Source organism: Rhinolophus sinicus, chromosome 2, assembly GCF_057876585.1.
Source record: "Rhinolophus sinicus isolate RSI-liver-muscle chromosome 2, RSI-T2T, whole genome shotgun sequence".
NCBI classification, from domain to species: Eukaryota; Metazoa; Chordata; class Mammalia; order Chiroptera; family Rhinolophidae; genus Rhinolophus; species Rhinolophus sinicus.
Genome location: NC_142502.1, coordinates 97,039,963 through 97,062,031, shown reverse-complemented (window position 1 = coordinate 97,062,031; position 22,069 = coordinate 97,039,963).

Below are 22,069 nucleotides of genomic sequence, written 5' to 3'. Positions count from 1 at the left end.
TCTCCATTCCCATATTCCGGTTCAGGCCTTTACTCTCCCCCTTTTTGGGTTGTGGTTGCCACAAATTGTCCCTGTTGATGGTGGTCGAATAGCCTCCTTTAGTATTTCTTGTAGTGCAGGTTGTGTTTTAGAAAATCCCCTCAGCTTCTGTATGTTGGGAAAGGTCTTTATTTCTCCTTCATATCTAAAGGATATCTTCGCTGGATATATTATTCTTGGCTCATGGTTTCTCTCTTTCAATAGTTTGAATATTTGGTTCCCCTCCCTCCTGGCTTGTAGAGTTTCTGCTGAAAAATCTGATGATAATCTAATGGGCTTTCCTTTGTAGGTTACCGTCTTCTTTTCCCTGGCTGCCTTGAGGATTCTTTCTTTGTCGTTGATTTTAGACAGCTTCAATACAATGTGCCTTGGAGAAGGTCTGTTGGGATTGAGGTAACTAGGTGTTCTATTTGCTCCTTGGATTCGAGGGTCCAGTTCTGTCCACAAATTTGGAAAGTTCTCATCGACAATTTGTTTGAATATATTCTCTGTTCCCTTCTCTCTTTCTTCTCCTTCTGGTATGCCCATTATTCTTATATTGCTCTTTCTGATGGAGTCAGAAAGTTCTTGTAGAGTTCTTTCATTTCTTTTAAGTCTCAAGTCTCTTTCTTCTTCTATTTGTGTCATTTCCAGGTTTCTATCTTCGATGTCACTGATTCTTTGCTCCATTTGGTCAACTCTACTACCTAAGCTGGTTATTTCATTCTTAATTTCTTCTATTGAGTTCTTAATCTCCAGAAATTCTATTTGGTTCTTTTTTAAGATTTCAATCTCTTTCGTAAAATGCTCATGCTGTTCTTTGATTGAGTTTCTGAGTTCATTTAACTGCCTATCTGTGTTTTCTTGTATCTCGTTGAGTTTTTTCAGAACTGCAATCTTGAATTCTCTGTCATTTAAGTCACATATTTCTGTATCTTTAAGTGCCTTCTCTGGAGATTTTTCACTTTCTTTCTGAGCTATCTTGTTGCCTTGGTTATTCATGGCAATTACTGGTTTACTATTTCTCTTCCTAGACATCTACAAGAGTGACTTCTGCAACAGGTTGATAGAAAGCGGTCTTTCTTTTGTTTGCCAGTACTTGTTGGTAGAATGTTTTATTATTTCTCCAACTGCAACTTATTTTTCTTCTCCCACACGGTAGTGCTATGTTTTCTCTGCACTATTCCAACTTCTCACACAATGGGGGGATTCCCTGGGATACGGGCTTCTCCTCTGTTAATAGTTTGTCTAGGACACAGGGCGCAGTGTCCCGGTGGGTATGCGGAGAGCTTTTGATGTTCCAAAGCTCTTCCAGCTCCTGATTCAGAGCCCGTATATTTCAGCAGTTCTGTTTACTCCTGCAGGGATCCGCCCAGATAGGTGGGGTCAGGGGCGGGGTGAGTTGTGAGAGGTGGCCCAGAGCAATGGCGGCGACCACCACCACAGCCGGTCCTGCTTCCACAGCTCTCTCCCCTTTGCTGGAACTAGTTGGGCTGTGAATTTGTGTTTGCGGTCCACAGTTCTCAAAACAGCAAATTTTCTGTTGTTTTGATCTGACACTGCTACTGTTTCGCTTCTAGCACCGGGCAGGTGGGGCCGGGGCGAGCTCTGGGAGGGAAGGGAGGGGGCGGCTAGTCTCAGTGCCTAAGGCTCTGTTCTCTGCTAGGCAGTGGGGGCTTAAACCACCGTTTTCAGCCTTTTTCCCCTCAGTCTTTTCTCCGAGGTCTCTGCCGTGAGCGATGGGTTCAGCCGTGGTATATGCTGTCCCCTCAGCCCTGTGGAGCCCTGGCGGAGCCCTAGCAGTCTGATCTCCCGCAGCTGCGGTAGTTCCGGGAAGCAGCGAGCTCGGCGCACTGAGCTGGGTCTGCGTCCTGCGCCCGCGCGGCTCCGTCTCCGCGCGCTTCTCCCTTTCCTCCTCCTCCCTCCACTCGCGCGATTCTCCCACCTGTAGGTGATTTCAGTCGGTAGTGGGCCTCTTCGTCTTGCCTGTCTGCTGTGCAGGGAGTCCTTTGTGGAGTTTTTGTTGTTCGATTCTTTGTAGATACCAGGGGAGCGTTACAGAGGCTCACCTCACGCCACCATTTTTCCGGAAGTCCTAAGTTGTTGTTCTTTCACTCTTAGTTGTGGAGGGCGCAGCTCAGCTCCAGGTCCAGTTGCCGTTGCTAGTTGCAGGGGCACAGCCCACCATCCCTTGCGCGAGTCAAACCGGCAAACTTGTGGTTGAGAGCCCACTGGCCCATGTGGGAATCGAACCAGCAGCCTTCGGAGTTAGGAGCACGGAGCTCTAACCACCTGAGCCACCGGGCCAGCCGCGGCAGTGTTCTTAAAGGAATGTTTAAACTACTCCTCCCTACCATACATAACCTCTATGTAAATTAAAATGGATATGGGGGGAGAGAGGGACATATTATCTTGATTCATATTTTTGGCACTAAGGACAGGAGCTCTTTGCTCTTGATAGAGGAAGTCTGAGAGTAAGACTTTCATGAGCAGTTGGTCAGAGAGCAGTTCCCCCCGCAGGATTTTAGGTAGAAATTTGATGTGAAGCTATTCTCTGTTTGCTGAAGGTATTTTTCTCAAATTGGAATAAATCTGATATACTATTTGATAAAAAGTTACCTAGTTTATTCATTCTAGCTGTTGGGTCCTCCCCCAATGTAGGAGTCTCACTTTCCTCAGTGTTTTTGGGTTATTTCCATTTATCTTTTATGTGCTCTGGGTTCCTGATTAGACAGATGAAGTACTATCTGGTCACTCTCTTGGCTTCTAAGTTATACACAATATTTAGCTAATACAATCCCTTATTACCTCACATAGCACACAGAGTGTACTTTAGAAATATATGAAATATTTATGTATAACAATATTTACTTTTATCTTTTGATGCAGATATGGCGTAATGCCATAGAGTTTTGGTAGAATGGGGAAGAGGAAAGGTAGAGAGCCTTGCAGTTTTTCCAAAGCCATTTCTATCACAGGGAATTCTCCTATAACCACAGGATATTTGATTGTATGTATGAAGAGAATTCCTAGTCGGTTACTTCATTAAGGGCTGTAGAACCTGGAAAATGTTTTTCAGATTAACATTGCCCGTTTAAAAAAAATTTTTTTCTTCTGGGTTTGAGATACATCCCTCTGGCTTTTCTGGTGAAAAAAACAAAATGTGGGAGATGTCATCAAAATGGCGGCGGGAGGTGAGCCTCTGAAAATCTCCCCTGGAATTTACAACTAATCGAACAACTATAACACCACAAAGGACTCCCTGCACAGCAGACAGGCAAGATGAAGAGGCCCACTATTGAATTCACCTAAATGTGGGCGAATCGCACAGACCTAGCTCAGTGCTCTGAGCTTGCTGCATCCCGGAACTACCGCAGCTGCAGGAGAGGGAAGAGCTCGGACTGCTAGGGCTCCGCTTCTGGCCCGCAGGGCTGAGGGGACAGCATATAACACGGCTGAACCCAACACTCACGGCAGAGACCTCGGAGAAAAGGCTGAGGGAAGAAGGCTGAAAACAGTAGTTTAAGCCCTCACTGCCAAGCATAGAATGGAAGCCTTAGGCACTGAGACTAGCCGCCCCCTCCCTACCCTCCAGAGCTCAGCCTGCCGCCACCTGCCCAGTGCTAGAAGCGGAACAGTAGCAGTGTCAGATCAAAAGAACAGAGTATTTGCTGTTCTGAGAACTGTGGACCGCAGACACAGGTTCGCAGCCCAACTAGTTCCGGCAAAGGGGAGGGAGCTGTGGAAGCAGGACATTGGTGGTGGTCGCAGACATTGCTCTGGGCCACCTCTCATAACTCACCCCGCGCCTGGCCCCACCTATCTGGGCGGCTCCCTGCAAGAGTAAATAGAACTGCTGAAACATATTGGCTCTGAATCTGGTGCAGGAAGAGCTTTGGAACTTGAAAAGCTCTCCGCATACCCACACGGACACTGCGCCCTATGACCCAGGTGAACTATTAACAGAGGAGAAGCCTGTCTCCCAGGGAATCCTCCCATTGTGTGAGAAGCTGGAACAGTGCAGAGAAAGCATAGCACTACAGTGTGAGAGAGGAAAAGAAGGCTGCAGTCTGAGAGAAAATAAAACATTCTACCAACAAGTACTGGAAAACAAAAGAAACCCTCTTCCTATCAACCTGTTGCAGAAGCCACTCCTATAGATGTCTAGGAAGAGACATAATAAATCAGTAATTGCCATGAATGACCAACGCAACAAGACAGCTCAGAAATAAAGTAAAAAGTCTCCTGAAAAGAAACTTAAAGATATGGAAATATGTGACTTAAATGACAGAGAATACAAGATTGCAGTTCTGAAAACTCAACGAGATGCAAGAAAACACAGAAAAGCAGTTTAATGAACTCAGAAACACAATCAAAGAACAACATGAGCATATTACGAAAGAGATTGAAATTTTAAAAAAGAACCAAATAGAATTTCTGGAGATTAAGAACTCGATAGAAGAAATTAAGAATGAAATAACCAGCTTAGGTAGTAGAGTTGACCAGATGGAGCAAAGAATCAGTGACATCGAAGATAGAAACCTGGAAATGACACAAATAGAAGAAGAAAGAGACTTGAGACTTAAAAGAAATGAAAGAACTCTACAAGAACTTTCTGACTCCATCAGAAAGAGCAATATAAGAATAATGGGCATACCAGAAGGAGAAGAAAGCGAGAAGGGAACAGAGAATATACTCAAACAAATTGTCGATGAGAACTTCCCAAACTTCTGGACAGAACTGGATTCTCAAATCCAAGAAGAAAATAGAACACCTAATTACCTCAATCCTAACAGGCCTTCTCCAAGGCACATTGTATTGAAGCTGTCTAAAATCAACGACAAAGAAAGAATCCTCAAGGCAGCCAGGGAAAAGAAGACGGTAACCTACACAGGAAAGCCCATTAGATTATCATCAGATTTTTCAGCAGAAACTCTATAATTCAGGAGGGAGTGGAACCAAATATTCAAACTATTGAAAGAGAGAAATTATGAGACCAGTATAATATATCCAGCAAAGATATCCTTTAGATATGAAGGAGGAATAAAGACCTTTCCCGACATACAGAAGCTGAGGGGATTTTCTAAAACACGACCTGCACTACAAGAAATACTAAAGGAGGCTATTCGACCACCATCAACAGGGACAATTTGTGGCAACCAACACATAAAAAGGGGGAGAGTAAAGGCCTGAACCGGAATATGGGAATAGAGAAAGTAAGTGTGCTGAAGAAAATGGAATACTCTAAATATCAAACTTTCTTTTACAGAAACTTAAGGTAACCATTCAATAAAATCCGAACTGAAATATATACTGTAATAAAAGGAGAAACAGAGGGAAAAGTCATAGAATACCATGACACAGAAATAACAGACAACAACAAAAAGCAAAGAAACAATGGAAACACAGCCTTACCAGAAAACTAAAGATAGAATGACAGGAAGTCCTCACATATCAATAATCACCCTAAATGTAAATGGACTGAACTCACCAATAAAAAGGCACAGAGTAGCAGATTGGATCAAAAAACTAAACCCAACCATATGCTGTCTCCCAGAGACACATCTCAGCTACAAGGACAAACATAGACTCAAAGTGAAAGGGTGGAAATTGACACTCCAAGCAAATGGTACCCAGAGAAAATCAGGTGTAGCCATCATGATATCAGATGAAACAGACTTCGGGGTGAAAAAGATAACAAGAGACAAAGACGGACATTTCATAATGGGAAAGGGGACTATACAACAAGAAGACATAACAGTCATCAACATTTATGCCCCCAATCAGGGAGCACCGAAATACACCAAGCAACTACTACCAGAACTAAAGGGAGAAATTGACCAAAACAGAATTATACTAGGGGACTTAAATACATCATTGACAGCTATGGATAGGTCATCCAAACAGAAAATAAATAGCAAAATAGTAGCCGTAAATGACACATTAGATGAAATGGACATAATCGACATATATAGAGTACTTCGTCCTAAAACATCAGACTATACATTCTTTTCTAGTGTACATGGAACATTGTCAAGGATAGACCATATATTGGGACATAAAATCAGCCTCAGCAAATTTAAGAAGGTTGAAATCATACAAAGCATATTCTCTGATCACAAATCTTTAAAACTGGGTATCAACTGCAAAAGAAAACAGGAAAAAAAACACAAATACATGGAGATTAAACAACATACTTTTAAAGAACGACTGGGTCAAAGAAGAAATTAGAGGAGAGATCAAAAGATACATAGAAACAAATGACAATGAAAATGCATCCTACCAAAAATTTGGGGATGGAGCGAAAGTAGTTTTAAGAGGGAAATTTATATCATTACAGGCCTATCTCAAGAAACATGAAAAATCCCAAATAAATAACCTCATATTACACCTTAAAGAACTAGAAAAAGAAGAACAAGTGAAACCCAAGGTCAGCAGAAGAAAGGAAATAACAGAAATCAGAGCAGAACTAAATGGAATGGAGAACAAAAAGACAATAGAAAAAATTAATGTGACAAAGAGCTGGTTCTTTGAAAAGATTCACAAAATTGACAAAACCTTGGCTAGACTCAGTAAGATAAAAAGAGAGAAAACCCTAATTAACAAAATCAGAAACGAAAAAGGGGAAGTTATCACGGACACCACAGAAGTACAAAGGATCATCCAAGAATATTATGAAGGACTGTATGCCACCATATTCAATTACATAGAAGAAATGGACAAGTTCTTGGAAACATATAGCCTTCCAAGGCTGAACCATGAAGAAATTATCACTCTTTGCAGATGACATGATGCTATATATAGAAAACCCTAAAGACTCCACCAAAAATCTATTAGAAACAATCAACGAATACAGTAAATTTGCTGGCTACAAAATCACTGTACAAAAGTCCATTGCATTCCTATATACTAACAAAGAAATCTCAGAAAAAGAAATACAAAAAACAATTTCTTTTGCAATTGCAGCAAAAAGAATAAAATACCTAGGAATAAACTTAACCAAGGATGTAAGGACCTATATGCTGGAAACTATAAGACGTTTTTGAAAGAAATTGAAGACACAAAGAAATGGAAAGACATTCCATGCTCATGGATTGGAAGAATCAACATAGTTAAAATGGCCATATTACCCAAAGCAATATACATATTTAATGCAATCCCCATCAAAATCCCAATGGCATATTTTAAAGAAATAGAACAAAAAATCATCAGATTTGTTTGGAACCACAAAAGACCCCAAATAGCCAAAAGCAATCTTAAGAAACAAGAACAATACTGGAGGTACCACACTCCCTGACTTTAGCTTGTACTACAGGGCTACAATAATCAAAACAGCATGGTATTGGCAGAAAAACAGACACATATACCAATGGAATAGAATTGAGAACCCAGAAATAAAACCGCATAAATATGGACAGATAATTTTTGACAAAGAAGCTAAAAACACAATGGAGCAAAGACAGCCTCTTCAATAAATGGTGCTGGGAGAATTGGATAGCCACGTGCAAAAGAATGAAACTGGACTGCTATCTGTCACCATGTACCAAAATTAATTCAAAATGGATCAAAGACTTAAGCATAAGACCTGATACAATAAACTGCATAGAAGAAAACATAGGTACTAAACTTATGGACCTTGGGTTCAAAGAGCATTTTATGAATTTGACTCCAAAGGCAATGGAAGTAAAACCTAAAATAAACGAATGGGACTATATGAAACTTAAAAGCTTCTGCACAGCAAAAGAAACCATCAACAAAATAAAGAGGCAACCGGGCCGGCCCAGAGGCTCAGGTGGTTAGAGCTCCGTGCTCCTAACTCCGAAGGCTGCCGGTTCGATTCCCACATGAGCCAGTGGGCTCTCAACCACAAGGTTGCCAGTTCAATTCCTCGAGTCCCGCAAGGGATGGTGGGCTCTGCCCCCTGCAACTAAGATTGAACACAGCACCTTGAGCTGAGCTGCCTCCCGGATGGCTCAGTTGTTGGTTGGAGCACGGGCTCTCAACCACAAGGTTGCCAGTTCAATTCCTTGACTCCCGCAAGGGATGGTGGGCAGCGCCCCCTGCAACTAAAATTGAACATGGCACCTTGAGCTGAGCTGCCGCTGAGCTCCCGGATGGCTCAGTTGGTTGGAGCGTGTCCTCTCAACCACAAGGTTGCCGGTTCGACTCCCGCAAGGGATGGTGGGCTGTGCCCCCTGCAACTAGCAACGGCAACTGGACCTGGAGCTGAGCTGCGCCCTCCACAACTAAGACTGAAAGAACAACAACTTGACGCTGAACAGAACCCTCCACAACTAAGATTGAAAGGACAACAATTTGACCATTGTTCCCCAATAAAGTCCTGTTCCCCTTCCCCAATTAAAAAAAAATATATATTAATAAAAAAAAAATAAAGAGGCAACCAACTGAATGGGAGAAGATTTTTGCAAACAGTGCCTCCGATAAGGGGCTAATATCCAAAATATACAAGGAACTCACGAAACTCAACAATAACAAAACAAACAACCCAATTGAAAAATGGGCAGAGGACCTAAAGAGACATTTCTCCAAAGAGGACATACAAATGGCAAATAGACATATGAAAAAATGCTCAACATCACTAATCATCAGAGAAATGCAAATCAAAACCACAATGAGATATCACTTCACCCCAGTAATAATGGCTGTTGTCAACAAGACAAATAGTAACAAGTGTTGGAGAGGCTGTGGAGAAAAAGGAACCCTGATACACTGTTGTTGGGAATGCAGACTGGTGCAGCTGTTATGGAAGACAGTATGGAGGTTCCTCAAAAAATTACGAATAGAATTAACATGTGACCCAGCAATCCCTCTCCTGGGGATCTACCCAAAAAATCTGAAAACATTTAGACATGAAGACACGTGTGCTCCAGTGTTCATTGCAGCTTTGTTTACGGTGGCCAAGACATGGAAACAACCAAAATGTCCTTCGATAGATGAATGGATAAAGAAGTTGTGGTATATATACACAGTGGAATACTATTAGGCGGTAAGAAAAGATGATATAGGAACATTTGTGACAACATGGGTGGATCTTGAGAGTACAATGCTAAGCGAAATAAGTCAGACAAGAAAAAGCAGAGAACCATGTGATTTCACTGATACGTGGTATATAAACCGAAAACAACAAAAGAACAAGACAAACAAATGGGAAACAAAAACTCATAAACACAGACAATAGTTTAGTGGTTACCAGAGGGTAAGGGGGGTGGGGGTTAGGAGATGACGGTAAGGGGGATCAAATATATGGTGATGGAAGGAGAACTGACTCTGGGTGGTGAACACAAAATGGGATTTATAGATGATGTAATACAGAATTGTACACCTGAAATCTATGTAATTTTACTAACAATTGTCACCCCAATAAATGAAAAAAGAAAGTGATCTGCTAAGCTAAAAAAAAAAAAAGATAAAATGAAACCGTCCTTTCAAAGTGAGAGGCAACAAGCATTTATTGAAATCAATAACAATAGTCATTTGGGATTCACTGATTCAGGCAGAAGCCCGAATAGTGTTCTGATTAGAAGACAAAGCGAGAGTATTTATGAGAAAGGAAAGGGGAACAATTACATCAATAGAAGGAAGGCATTTCTATTGGTGCAGATAATATAACATAGTCATGATAATTCTAAACACTGTCCTATACTTTCAGTCCAGGAGTCATAATAACTGCTTCTTGTTATTTTGCAAACAGTTTTTTGCAAGGCACAGGGTTGCTTAGGCCCAGTGCAAAGGTTATTTTGCTCTTTTCTAACAATTCCAAAGATGTGAGGTATAAGACATTCATGGCAGCTCCATCTCCATTCTCAAGGGGCCCTGTTTATAGTATTGTTTACAGATCATAACAATGAAATATTCAACAATGAACTGACCTTCCCCACCTCCCCCCAATATTCCTCTTGGCTGAGAGTCTGGGCTCTCTGTGCCCTAATAAGCCCATCAGATCAAAGTCTTTATTAGTCAGTCTTTCTCACGTAGCCCAGTGTAAACAGCTGACAACACAAGGCAAATCATTTGCAAAGCATGATGGCAAGTCTTGCAAGAGGCAGGGTCTCATGCTGCCATTACAAAGGATGTAGAAAAACTGCTGCAATCACATGAAACTATTAGCAAACTATTGTGACAGAGACAAACTAGTGAATAATCAGAAAAGAAAACAATCAATAAGTACGAAATAGGTACTTTGTAGTCACACAACAGCCTAGCCGATTGTCCCCCCATGTCTTTCCTTAAGGAAAGAAGAGTCTGAGACTGTGCCTTTCTGTGCCTTTCTGGGACTTTGTTCCATTCTTGTGTTTACACATTGTCTATCTGGTCTCCAAAAGATGGTTTGCAGCCAAAGACGGGTAAGATATCTCACGGGAGATACAACCCAAGTCAGGCAGAACCGAGTGGAGACCCCCGACATGATGCCTTAGAAAAATATGGGAAGGGGCCTTGCCTCTCCTTCTCCCTGCCTGGGAAAAGCCACTGCTGGCTCTGGCTTTTCTCTCGCACCTGTTTGTGAGAGAAGTCATGAGAACAATGAAGACCAGTTCTCTCCACTTATCTCAACGCAACTGTTACAATATGAGAGACTTGTCCCTGAAAAGGTACATACCTTAATTAAGACATTGTAGGACCTTGTGCTTTGGCTGTTAACAGACAAAGGGTGATTGAAATAAACATTTTATCTGCTATTATGTATGAGTCTCACAGACTGTGTAAGAGACAATGTTACTTGTATGAGTGTCAATAAAAGCCTCCAGTACGTCTGATTAGGGGCTCCAGTCCTCTGAGACTGTGAGGCCCCTTGGCCTTCTGAGATTTAACAACATTAAGCTTCTGTTTGTTTCTTTCTTAAAACTTAACCCAAGCCGCCCCTTCTCGCACCCTCACTGCCTCTGTTGCGCGGGACGCGACAGTACTTCAATAAAGAATGGTTTGAGGGTGAGTAAACTGTTACATATTCACACACTGGATTTTAAATGGTTGTCAAACGACTGTAGCAACACACAACAATATGAATGAATCTTAGCAATGTAACAATAAGTGACAAAAAAGTATCAAAAGATGATAAGACAGTTAAAAACAACCATAGATACATATTAAACACACATACACACACACATTTTTAGGAACATATATAGATGCAATAAAAGTATAAAATTGTATAAGGAAAGTAAAGAAATGATGACTTTAGGATTCTGGAGGATTACTTTGGGCCGGGGGAGGAAGTGACATGGGTCGGGTGGACCATCCAGTCAGACGTGAATTATTGATAAGATCCTCATTTTATTTTGGGTGAAGGATTGGAGGGACTATTAATATTAAAAATAACTACTATTTGAAAAGTAAACAACAGAGAGCCATGCGTGGAGCAATGAAGAATATGCCATGCACCAAGGATTACAGTAAATCTAGTTGTGAGCAGATGAGGCACAATAAGAAATAAAACAAGGGTAATAACAGCATTTACCTCATAAAGTGGCTGTGAGGATGAAATACGTTAATATATTTCAAACATTCAGACCTGTACCCTGGAACACAGAAGCACTGTACTATCTAAGTATTTTTGCTATCATTATTTTTACTGTATGCCCAGGGGCAACTATTATTTATTATGCATATAAAACTACTATTTATTAATCTGTGTTGTAACAGACACCATTAGCTTCCTTCCCAGCCCCATTTCCTCCTTCTTTGCTAACAGAAGTCTGCTTTTGTTCAGGATGGCAATGAACCAAGACACAGGCAAAATATTTACTTTTCCAGTTATTAGATTGTACCAAGGGTGTCCATGGGACACAGTTCCAGCAAATGACACATAAGCAGAAAACTGCTAGGGGCTCTAGGAAGACTTGCTTTTCCTGATAAAAGAGGATGATGTGGCTGGCACCATTCCTTCTTAACTTGCATGTGCTGTGATGCCTAGAGCCTCAGCAGCTATTTTGTTACTATGAGGCAGAAGACAAAAGAAAATATGCTAAGGATGTCAACATGAAAGAGTCTTTTTGCAGTTTATTGGTTACTCCTAAAGTTGAACATTCTTGTAACGATTGATACATGATTGAAAAATCTATGTCTGACTAAGTTTAAAAATTAGTGTGATAAGTAGAAAACAGAAGTTCAAAGTGATGAGAAAGCATCGAGCATAATTTAATTAACAGGCTTTTTCTCTCAGTTCCTGAAATGGTGCCGTTAGTCTTATCATGATGAGTTAATCTTAGATTAACTCAATTACAGTAAGACTTTATATCTACTGTTCCTTCCACAATTTGACTTGTGATCCCAGCAGAACACGTTGCTGCCAGCTCCTCTCAGCTGGATCGCTTGCATTGTTAGGTCGGGGAAGAAAATAACAATGACAGTGAGCACATTATAAGGCTTTACAGCCTAAGGCCCCTGTATCAGTTAGGAGTACATTTGGCTGCAAAGAACAGAAACGCAAACAATGGTAGCCTTTAAACAAAGAAAGATTTACTTTTCTTCTCATAACAGAAAGTCCGGCAGTGGTGGTCTGGCATTTGGGCACTGACCTCTGAGGAGAACGTCTGGGTGGCTACGAAGAGATAGGACAGAAAACTGTTTTCTTCACACTTTAAGTATATTTGACTATTTCCCCCCCCTCAATACTGTATTATTTCTTGCTTTGTAACAAATTACCTCGAACTTCAAGAGCCTATGATAACACATATTTTTTATGTCATAGCTCCTGGTGGTGGCTGAGCTGAGTGGTTCTGGATCAGGGTGTCTCAGGCAGTGGCGTCCAGCGTTGGCTGGGGCTGTGGTCACCTGAATGCTCTGTGGGGGTTGGAGTCGGGGGAGGGGCGGTGGAAGAGACCCTCAGATCCTCCTCCAAGCTGACCCATGTGGTTATTGGCAGGAAGTCTCAGTGTCTTGCTGGATGTTGGCCAGATACCTCAGTTCCTCACCTCGTGGACCTTTCTAGAGGCTGTTTGAGTGTCCTCGTAACATGGCCACTGGCTTCCCCCAGAACAAGTGATTCAAGAGTGAGAGAGACCAAAATGGAAGCTGCAGTACCTTTTATAACCTAATCTCAGGAGTGACATCCATTATTTCAGGTGCATGCGATGGTCACACACATCAACCCAGGAGGAGAGTGTGGGGAGTGGGCTCCACAGGATGGAAAAGCCAGGAGGCGGGATCATTGAGGGTCAACTTGAAGGCTGGCCACCTGCTTTAGCATATATTTGCCAACATTTGCTATTATTATTTTAAAATTATTTCCTATTTTGATATATTCTTTCCATGTAACTTATGTAGTAAGTAAAAAAAAAATCATACTTTAATTTTTGAACCTTATTGATTACTCCTAAAACTGAATATTTAAAACGTATTTGTTGACCAGTTTCATTGTCCCTTTTACGAGTTATTTATGTCCTTTACCTAATACATTCATGTATTAGGATGTTAGTGGGGTTTTTTCCCTAATTTGTGTAAGTTCCTTATATAACAAAGAAAAAACAGAGGCTCCTGTCTCGTTGGTGGGGAGTGTTGAGACCCTGCAACCTCACGGGCAGAGCTGCAGGGAGGGCGCAGGACCTCAAAAGGGATGTCTGGGTGTTGAACTGGGGAGGGGCTGGACCCCAAGTACCAGGAGCTCCCCCCAAACCAAACTTGAGTCAGGCTCCCCTGAGTCCTCTTCTTGAGTTAGCCCCACCCTTGGGCTCTGTCCTCGGCCTCTTAGTCCTGTTTTAGCAAGACTCCTGCTGAGTGATTGAGTGACAATCCCCACACGTGTTACTGGCCTGCCTTCAGCAAACATCCTCCCAGCCTGACGTCTCCTCTTGGTACTTTTCCATCCACTCGCCCCCACCCTGCTACTTAGCTATAATCTCCACTTGTCCTTGCTGTGTTCGGAGTTGGGCCCAAGTTCTCTCCCCCATGACAAAACCTCCGTCGCAGTAGTTCCTGTTGAATAAAGTCGTCCTTACAGTCTTTAACAAGTGTCACTAACAGTGTTTTCTTTAACACTCCCCAACCTCAGTAAAAATACCTACGAGTATAACTCACGTGGGGCTAGAAGCAGGAGCTGGTGGGCACGCTTGAGGCATCTGTCAGCACCCCCATGATGGCCACAGGTGAGGGGCTGCCCCTGTTTCTGGCACCAGGCTCTACGTCTGGATTCTGAGGCATCTCTGAGAGCCAGAGGAGCCCTTTCTTATACTCGAGGAAATAGCTCTTTCTTTTTGCACTCATCTTGTCTGGGGTCAAAATATTATTCCCTTTAGATCTACCATTAAATCAAGTGTTAATTGAAGACTTACAAGACAGGAGTGGCAAAAAAATGATGACAGTTAAGAATGATGGTCCAGGGGCCGGCCAGGTGGCTCAGGCGGTTAGAGCTCCATGCTAAAACTAAAGATAGAATGACAGGAAGTCCTCACATATCAATAATCACCCTAAATGTAAATGGACTGAACTCACCAATAAAAAGGCACAGAGTAGCAGATTGGATCAAAAAACTAAACCCAACCATATGCTGTCTCCCAGAGACACATCTCAGCTACAAGGACAAACATAGACTCAAAGTGAAAGGGTGGAAATTGACACTCCAAGCAAATGGTACCCAGAGAAAATCAGGTGTAGCCATCATGATATCAGATGAAACAGACTTCGGGGTGAAAAAGATAACAAGAGACAAAGATGGACATTTCATAATGGGAAAGGGGACTATACAACAAGAAGACATAACAGTCATCAACATTTATGCCCCCAATCAGGGAGCACCGAAATACACCAAGCAACTACTACCAGAACTAAAGGGAGAAATTGACCAAAACAGAATTATACTAGGGGACTTAAATACATCATTGACAGCTATGGATAGGTCATCCAAACAGAAAATAAATAGCAAAATAGTAGCCGTAAATGACACATTAGATGAAATGGACATAATCGACATATATAGAGTACTTCGTCCTAAAACATCAGACTATACATTCTTTTCTAGTGTACATGGAACATTGTCAAGGATAGACCATATATTGGGACATAAAATCAGCCTCAGCAAATTTAAGAAGGTTGAAATCATACAAAGCATATTCTCTGATCACAAATCTTTAAAACTGGGTATCAACTGCAAAAGAAAACAGGAAAAAAAACACAAATACATGGAGATTAAACAACATACTTTTAAAGAACGACTGGGTCAAAGAAGAAATTAGAGGAGAGATAAAAAGATACATAGAAACAAATGACAATGAAAATGCATCCTACCAAAAATTTGGGGATGGAGCGAAAGTAGTTTTAAGAGGGAAATTTATATCATTACAGGCCTATCTCAAGAAACATGAAAAATCCCAAATAAATAACCTCATATTACACCTTAAAGAACTAGAAAAAGAAGAACAAGTGAAACCCAAGGTCAGCAGAAGAAAGGAAATAACAGAAATCAGAGCAGAACTAAATGGAATGGAGAACAAAAAGACAATAGAAAAAATTAATGTGACAAAGAGCTGGTTCTTTGAAAAGATTCACAAAATTGACAAAACCTTGGCTAGACTCAGTAAGATAAAAAGAGAGAAAACCCTAATTAACAAAATCAGAAACGAAAAAGGGGAAGTTATCACGGACACCACAGAAGTACAAAGGATCATCCAAGAATATTATGAAGGACTGTATGCCACCATATTCAATTACATAGAAGAAATGGACAAGTTCTTGGAAACATATAGCCTTCCAAGGCTGAACCATGAAGAAATTATCACTCTTTGCAGATGACATGATGCTATATATAGAAAACCCTAAAGACTCCACCAAAAATCTATTAGAAACAATCAACGAATACAGTAAATTTGCTGGCTACAAAATCACTGTACAAAAGTCCATTGCATTCCTATATACTAACAAAGAAATCTCAGAAAAAGAAATACAAAAAACAATTTCTTTTGCAATTGCAGCAAAAAGAATAAAATACCTAGGAATAAACTTAACCAAGGATGTAAGGACCTATATGCTGGAAACTATAAGACGTTTTTGAAAGAAATTGAAGACACAAAGAAATGGAAAGACATTCCATGCTCATGGATTGGAAGAATCAACATAGTTAAAATGGCCATATTACCCAAAGCAATATACATATTTAATGCAATCCCCATCAAAATCCCAATGGCATATTTTAAAGAAATAGAACAAAAAATCATCAGATTTGTTTGGAACCACAAAAGACCCCAAATAGCCAAAAGCAATCTTAAGAAACAAGAACAATACTGGAGGTACCACACTCCCTGACTTTAGCTTGTACTACAGGGCTACAATAATCAAAACAGCATGGTATTGGCAGAAAAACAGACACATATACCAATGGAATAGAATTGAGAACCCAGAAATAAAACCGCATAAATATGGACAGATAATTTTTGACAAAGAAGCTAAAAACACAATGGAGCAAAGACAGCCTCTTCAATAAATGGTGCTGGGAGAATTGGATAGCCACGTGCAAAAGAATGAAACTGGACTGCTATCTGTCACCATGTACCAAAATTAATTCAAAATGGATCAAAGACTTAAGCATAAGACCTGATACAATAAACTGCATAGAAGAAAACGTAGGTACTAAACTTATGGACCTTGGGTTCAAAGAGCATTTTATGAATTTGACTCCAAAGGCAATGGAAGTAAAACCTAAAATAAACGAATGGGACTATATGAAACTTAAAAGCTTCTGCACAGCAAAAGAAACCATCAACAAAATAAAGAGGCAACCGGGCCGGCCCAGAGGCTCAGGTGGTTAGAGCTCCGTGCTCCTAACTCCGAAGGCTGCCGGTTCGATTCCCACATGAGCCAGTGGGCTCTCAACCACAAGGTTGCCAGTTCAATTCCTCGAGTCCCGCAAGGGATGGTGGGCTCTGCCCCCTGCAACTAAGATTGAACACAGCACCTTGAGCTGAGCTGCCTCCCGGATGGCTCAGTTGTTGGTTGGAGCACGGGCTCTCAACCACAAGGTTGCCAGTTCAATTCCTTGACTCCCGCAAGGGATGGTGGGCAGCGCCCCCTGCAACTAAAATTGAACATGGCACCTTGAGCTGAGCTGCCGCTGAGCTCCCGGATGGCTCAGTTGGTTGGAGCATGTCCTCTCAACCACAAGGTTGCCGGTTCGACTCCCGCAAGGGATGGTGGGCTGTGCCCCCTGCAACTAGCAACGGCAACTGGACCTGGAGCTGAGCTGCGCCCTCCACAACTAAGACTGAAAGAACAACAACTTGACGCTGAACAGAACCCTCCACAACTAAGATTGAAAGGACAACAATTTGACCATTGTTCCCCAATAAAGTCCTGTTCCCCTTCCCCAATTAAAAAAATATATATATTAATAAAAAAAAAATAAAGAGGCAACCAACTGAATGGGAGAAGATTTTTGCAAACAGTACCTCCGATAAGGGGCTAATATCCAAAATATACAAGGAACTCACGAAACTCAACAATAACAAAACAAACAACCCAATTGAAAAATGGGCAGAGGACCTAAAGAGACATTTCTCCAAAGAGGACATACAAATGGCAAATAGACATATGAAAAAATGCTCAACATCACTAATCATCAGAGAAATGCAAATCAAAACCACAATGAGATATCACTTCACCCCAGTAATAATGGCTGTTGTCAACAAGACAAATAGTAACAAGTGTTGGAGAGGCTGTGGAGAAAAAGGAACCCTGATACACTGTTGTTGGGAATGCAGACTGGTGCAGCTGTTATGGAAGACAGTATGGAGGTTCCTCAAAAAATTACGAATAGAATTAACATGTGACCCAGCAATCCCTCTCCTGGGGATCTACCCAAAAAATCTGAAAACATTTAGACATGAAGACACGTGTGCTCCAGTGTTCATTGCAGCTTTGTTTACGGTGGCCAAGACATGGAAACAACCAAAATGTCCTTCGATAGATGAATGGATAAAGAAGTTGTGGTATATATACACAGTGGAATACTATTAGGCGGTAAGAAAAGATGATATAGGAACATTTGTGACAACATGGGTGGATCTTGAGAGTACAATGCTAAGCGAAATAAGTCAGACAAGAAAAAGCAGAGAACCATGTGATTTCACTGATACGTGGTATATAAACCGAAAACAACAAAAGAACAAGACAAACAAATGGGAAACAAAAACTCATAAACACAGACAATAGTTTAGTGGTTACCAGAGGGTAAGGGGGGTGGGGGTTAGGAGATGACGGTAAGGGGGATCAAATATATGGTGATGGAAGGAGAACTGACTCTGGGTGGTGAACACAAAATGGGATTTATAGATGATGTAATACAGAATTGTACACCTGAAATCTATGTAATTTTACTAACAATTGTCACCCCAATAAATGAAAAAAGAAAGTGATCTGCTAAGCTAAAAAAAAAAAAAGATAAAATGAAACCGTCCTTTCAAAGTGAGAGGCAACAAGCATTTATTGAAATCAATAACAATAGTCATTTGGGATTCACTGATTCAGGCAGAAGCCCGAATAGTGTTCTGATTAGAAGACAAAGCGAGAGTATTTATGAGAAAGGAAAGGGGATCAATTACATCAATAGAAGGAAGGCATTTCTATTGGTGCAGATAATATAACATAGTCATGATAATTCTAAACACTGTCCTATACTTTCAGTCCAGGAGTCATAATAACTGCTTCTTGTTATTTTGCAAACAGTTTTTTGCAAGGCACAGGGTTGCTTAGGCCCAGTGCAAAGGTTATTTTGCTCTTTTCTAACAATTCCAAAGATGTGAGGTATAAGACATTCATGGCAGCTCCATCTCCATTCTCAAGGGGCCCTGTTTATAGTATTGTTTACAGATCATAACAATGAAATATTCAACAATGAACTGACCTTCCCCACCTCCCCCCAATATTCCTCTTGGCTGAGAGTCTGGGCTCTCTGTGCCCTAATAAGCCCATCAGATCAAAGTCTTTATTAGTCAGTCTTTCTCACGTAGCCCAGTGTAAACAGCTGACAACACAAGGCAAATCATTTGCAAAGCATGATGGCAAGTCTTGCAAGAGGCAGGGTCTCATGCTGCCATTACAAAGGATGTAGAAAAACTGCTGCAATCACATGAAACTATTAGCAAACTATTGTGACAGAGACAAACTAGTGAATAATCAGAAAAGAAAACAATCAATAAGTACGAAATAGGTACTTTGTAGTCACACAACAGCCTAGCCGATTGTCCCCCCATGTCTTTCCTTAAGGAAAGAAGAGTCTGAGACTGTGCCTTTCTGTGCCTTTCTGGGACTTTGTTCCATTCTTGTGTTTACACATTGTCTATCTGGTCTCCAAAAGATGGTTTGCAGCCAAAGACGGGTAAGATATCTCACGGGAGATACAACCCAAGTCAGGCAGAACCGAGTGGAGACCCCCGACATGATGCCTTAGAAAAATATGGGAAAGGGCCTTGCCTCTCCTTCTCCCTGCCTGGGAAAAGCCACTGCTGGCTCTGGCTTTTCTCTCACACCTGTTTGTGAGAGAAGTCATGAGAACAATGAAGACCAGTTCTCTCCACTTATCTCAACGCAACTGTTACAATATGAGAGACTTGTCCCTGAAAAGGTACATACCTTAATTAAGACATTGTAGGACCTTGTGCTTCGGCTGTTAACAGACAAAGGGTGATTGAAATAAACATTTTATCTGCTATGATATGAGTCTCACAGACTGTGTAAGAGACAATGTTACTTGTATGAGTGTCAATAAAAGCCTCCAGTCCGTCCGATTAGGGGCTCCAGTCCTCTGAGACTGTGAGGCCCCGTGGCCTTCTGAGATTTAACAACATTAAGCTTCTGTTTGTTTCTTTCTTAAAACTTAACCCAAGCCGCCCCTTCTCGCACACTCACTGCCTCTGTTGCGCGGGACGCGACAGTACTTCAATAAAGAATGGTTTGAGGATGAGTAAACTGTTACATATTCACACACTGGATTTTAAATGGTTGTCAAACGACTGTAGCAACACACAACAATATGAATGAATCTTAGCAATGTAACAATAAGTGACAAAAAAGTATCAAAAGATGATAAGACAGTTAAAAACAACCATAGATACATATTAAACACACATACACACACACATTTTTAGGAACATATATAGATGCAATAAAAGTATAAAATTGTATAAGGAAAGTAAAGAAATGATGACTTTAGGATTCTGGAGGATTACTTTGGGCCGGGGGAGGAAGTGACATGGGTCGGGTGGACCATCCAGTCAGACGTGAATTATTGATAAGATCCTCATTTTATTTTGGGTGAAGGATTGGAGGGACTATTAATATTAAAAATAACTACTATTTGAAAAGTAAACAACAGAGAGCCATGCGTGGAGCAATGAAGAATATGCCATGCACCAAGGATTACAGTAAATCTAGTTGTGAGCAGATGAGGCACAATAAGAAATAAAACAAGGGTAATAACAGCATTTACCTCATAAAGTGGCTGTGAGGATGAAATACGTTAATATATTTCAAACATTCAGACCTGTACCCTGGAACACAGAAGCACTGTACTATCTAAGTATTTTTGCTATCATTATTTTTACTGTATGCCCAGGGGCAACTATTATTTATTATGCATATAAAACTACTATTTATTAATCTGTGTTGTAACAGACACCATTAGCTTCCTTCCCAGCCCCATTTCCTCCTTCTTTGCTAACAGAAGTCTGCTTTTGTTCAGGATGGCAATGAACCAAGACACAGGCAAAATATTTACTTTTCCAGTTATTAGATTGTACCAAGGGTGTCCATGGGACACAGTTCCAGCAAATGACACATAAGCAGAAAACTGCTAGGGGCTCTAGGAAGACTTGCTTTTCCTGATAAAAGAGGATGATGTGGCTGGCACCATTCCTTCTTAACTTGCATGTGCTGTGATGCCTAGAGCCTCAGCAGCTATTTTGTTACTATGAGGCAGAAGACAAAAGAAAATATGCTAAGGATGTCAACATGAAAGAGTCTTTTTGCAGTTTATTGGTTACTCCTAAAGTTGAACATTCTTGTAACGATTGATACATGATTGAAAAATCTATGTCTGACTAAGTTTAAAAATTAGTGTGATAAGTAGAAAACAGAAGTTCAAAGTGATGAGAAAGCATCGAGCATAATTTAATTAACAGGCTTTTTCTCTCAGTTCCTGAAATGGTGCCGTTAGTCTTATCATGATGAGTTAATCTTAGATTAACTCAATTACAGTAAGACTTTATATCTACTGTTCCTTCCACAATTTGACTTGTGATCCCAGCAGAACACGTTGCTGCCAGCTCCTCTCAGCTGGATCGCTTGCATTGTTAGGTCGGGGAAGAAAATAACAATGACAGTGAGCACATTATAAGGCTTTACAGCCTAAGGCCCCTGTATCAGTTAGGAGTACATTTGGCTGCAAAGAACAGAAACGCAAACAATGGTAGCCTTTAAACAAAGAAAGATTTACTTTTCTTCTCATAACAGAAAGTCCGGCAGTGGTGGTCTGGCATTTGGGCACTGACCTCTGAGGAGAACGTCTGGGTGGCTACGAAGAGATAGGACAGAAAACTGTTTTCTTCACACTTTAAGTATATTTGACTATTTCCCCCCCCTCAATACTGTATTATTTCTTGCTTTGTAACAAATTACCTCGAACTTCAAGAGCCTATGATAACACATATTTTTTATGTCATAGCTCCTGGTGGTGGCTGAGCTGAGTGGTTCTGGATCAGGGTGTCTCAGGCAGTGGCGTCCAGCGTTGGCTGGGGCTGTGGTCACCTGAATGCTCTGTGGGGGTTGGAGTCGGGGGAGGGGCGGTGGAAGAGACCCTCAGATCCTCCTCCAAGCTGACCCATGTGGTTATTGGCAGGAAGTCTCAGTGTCTTGCTGGATGTTGGCCAGATACCTCAGTTCCTCACCTCGTGGACCTTTCTAGAGGCTGTTTGAGTGTCCTCGTAACATGGCCACTGGCTTCCCCCAGAACAAGTGATTCAAGAGTGAGAGAGACCAAAATGGAAGCTGCAGTACCTTTTATAACCTAATCTCAGGAGTGACATCCATTATTTCAGGTGCATGCGATGGT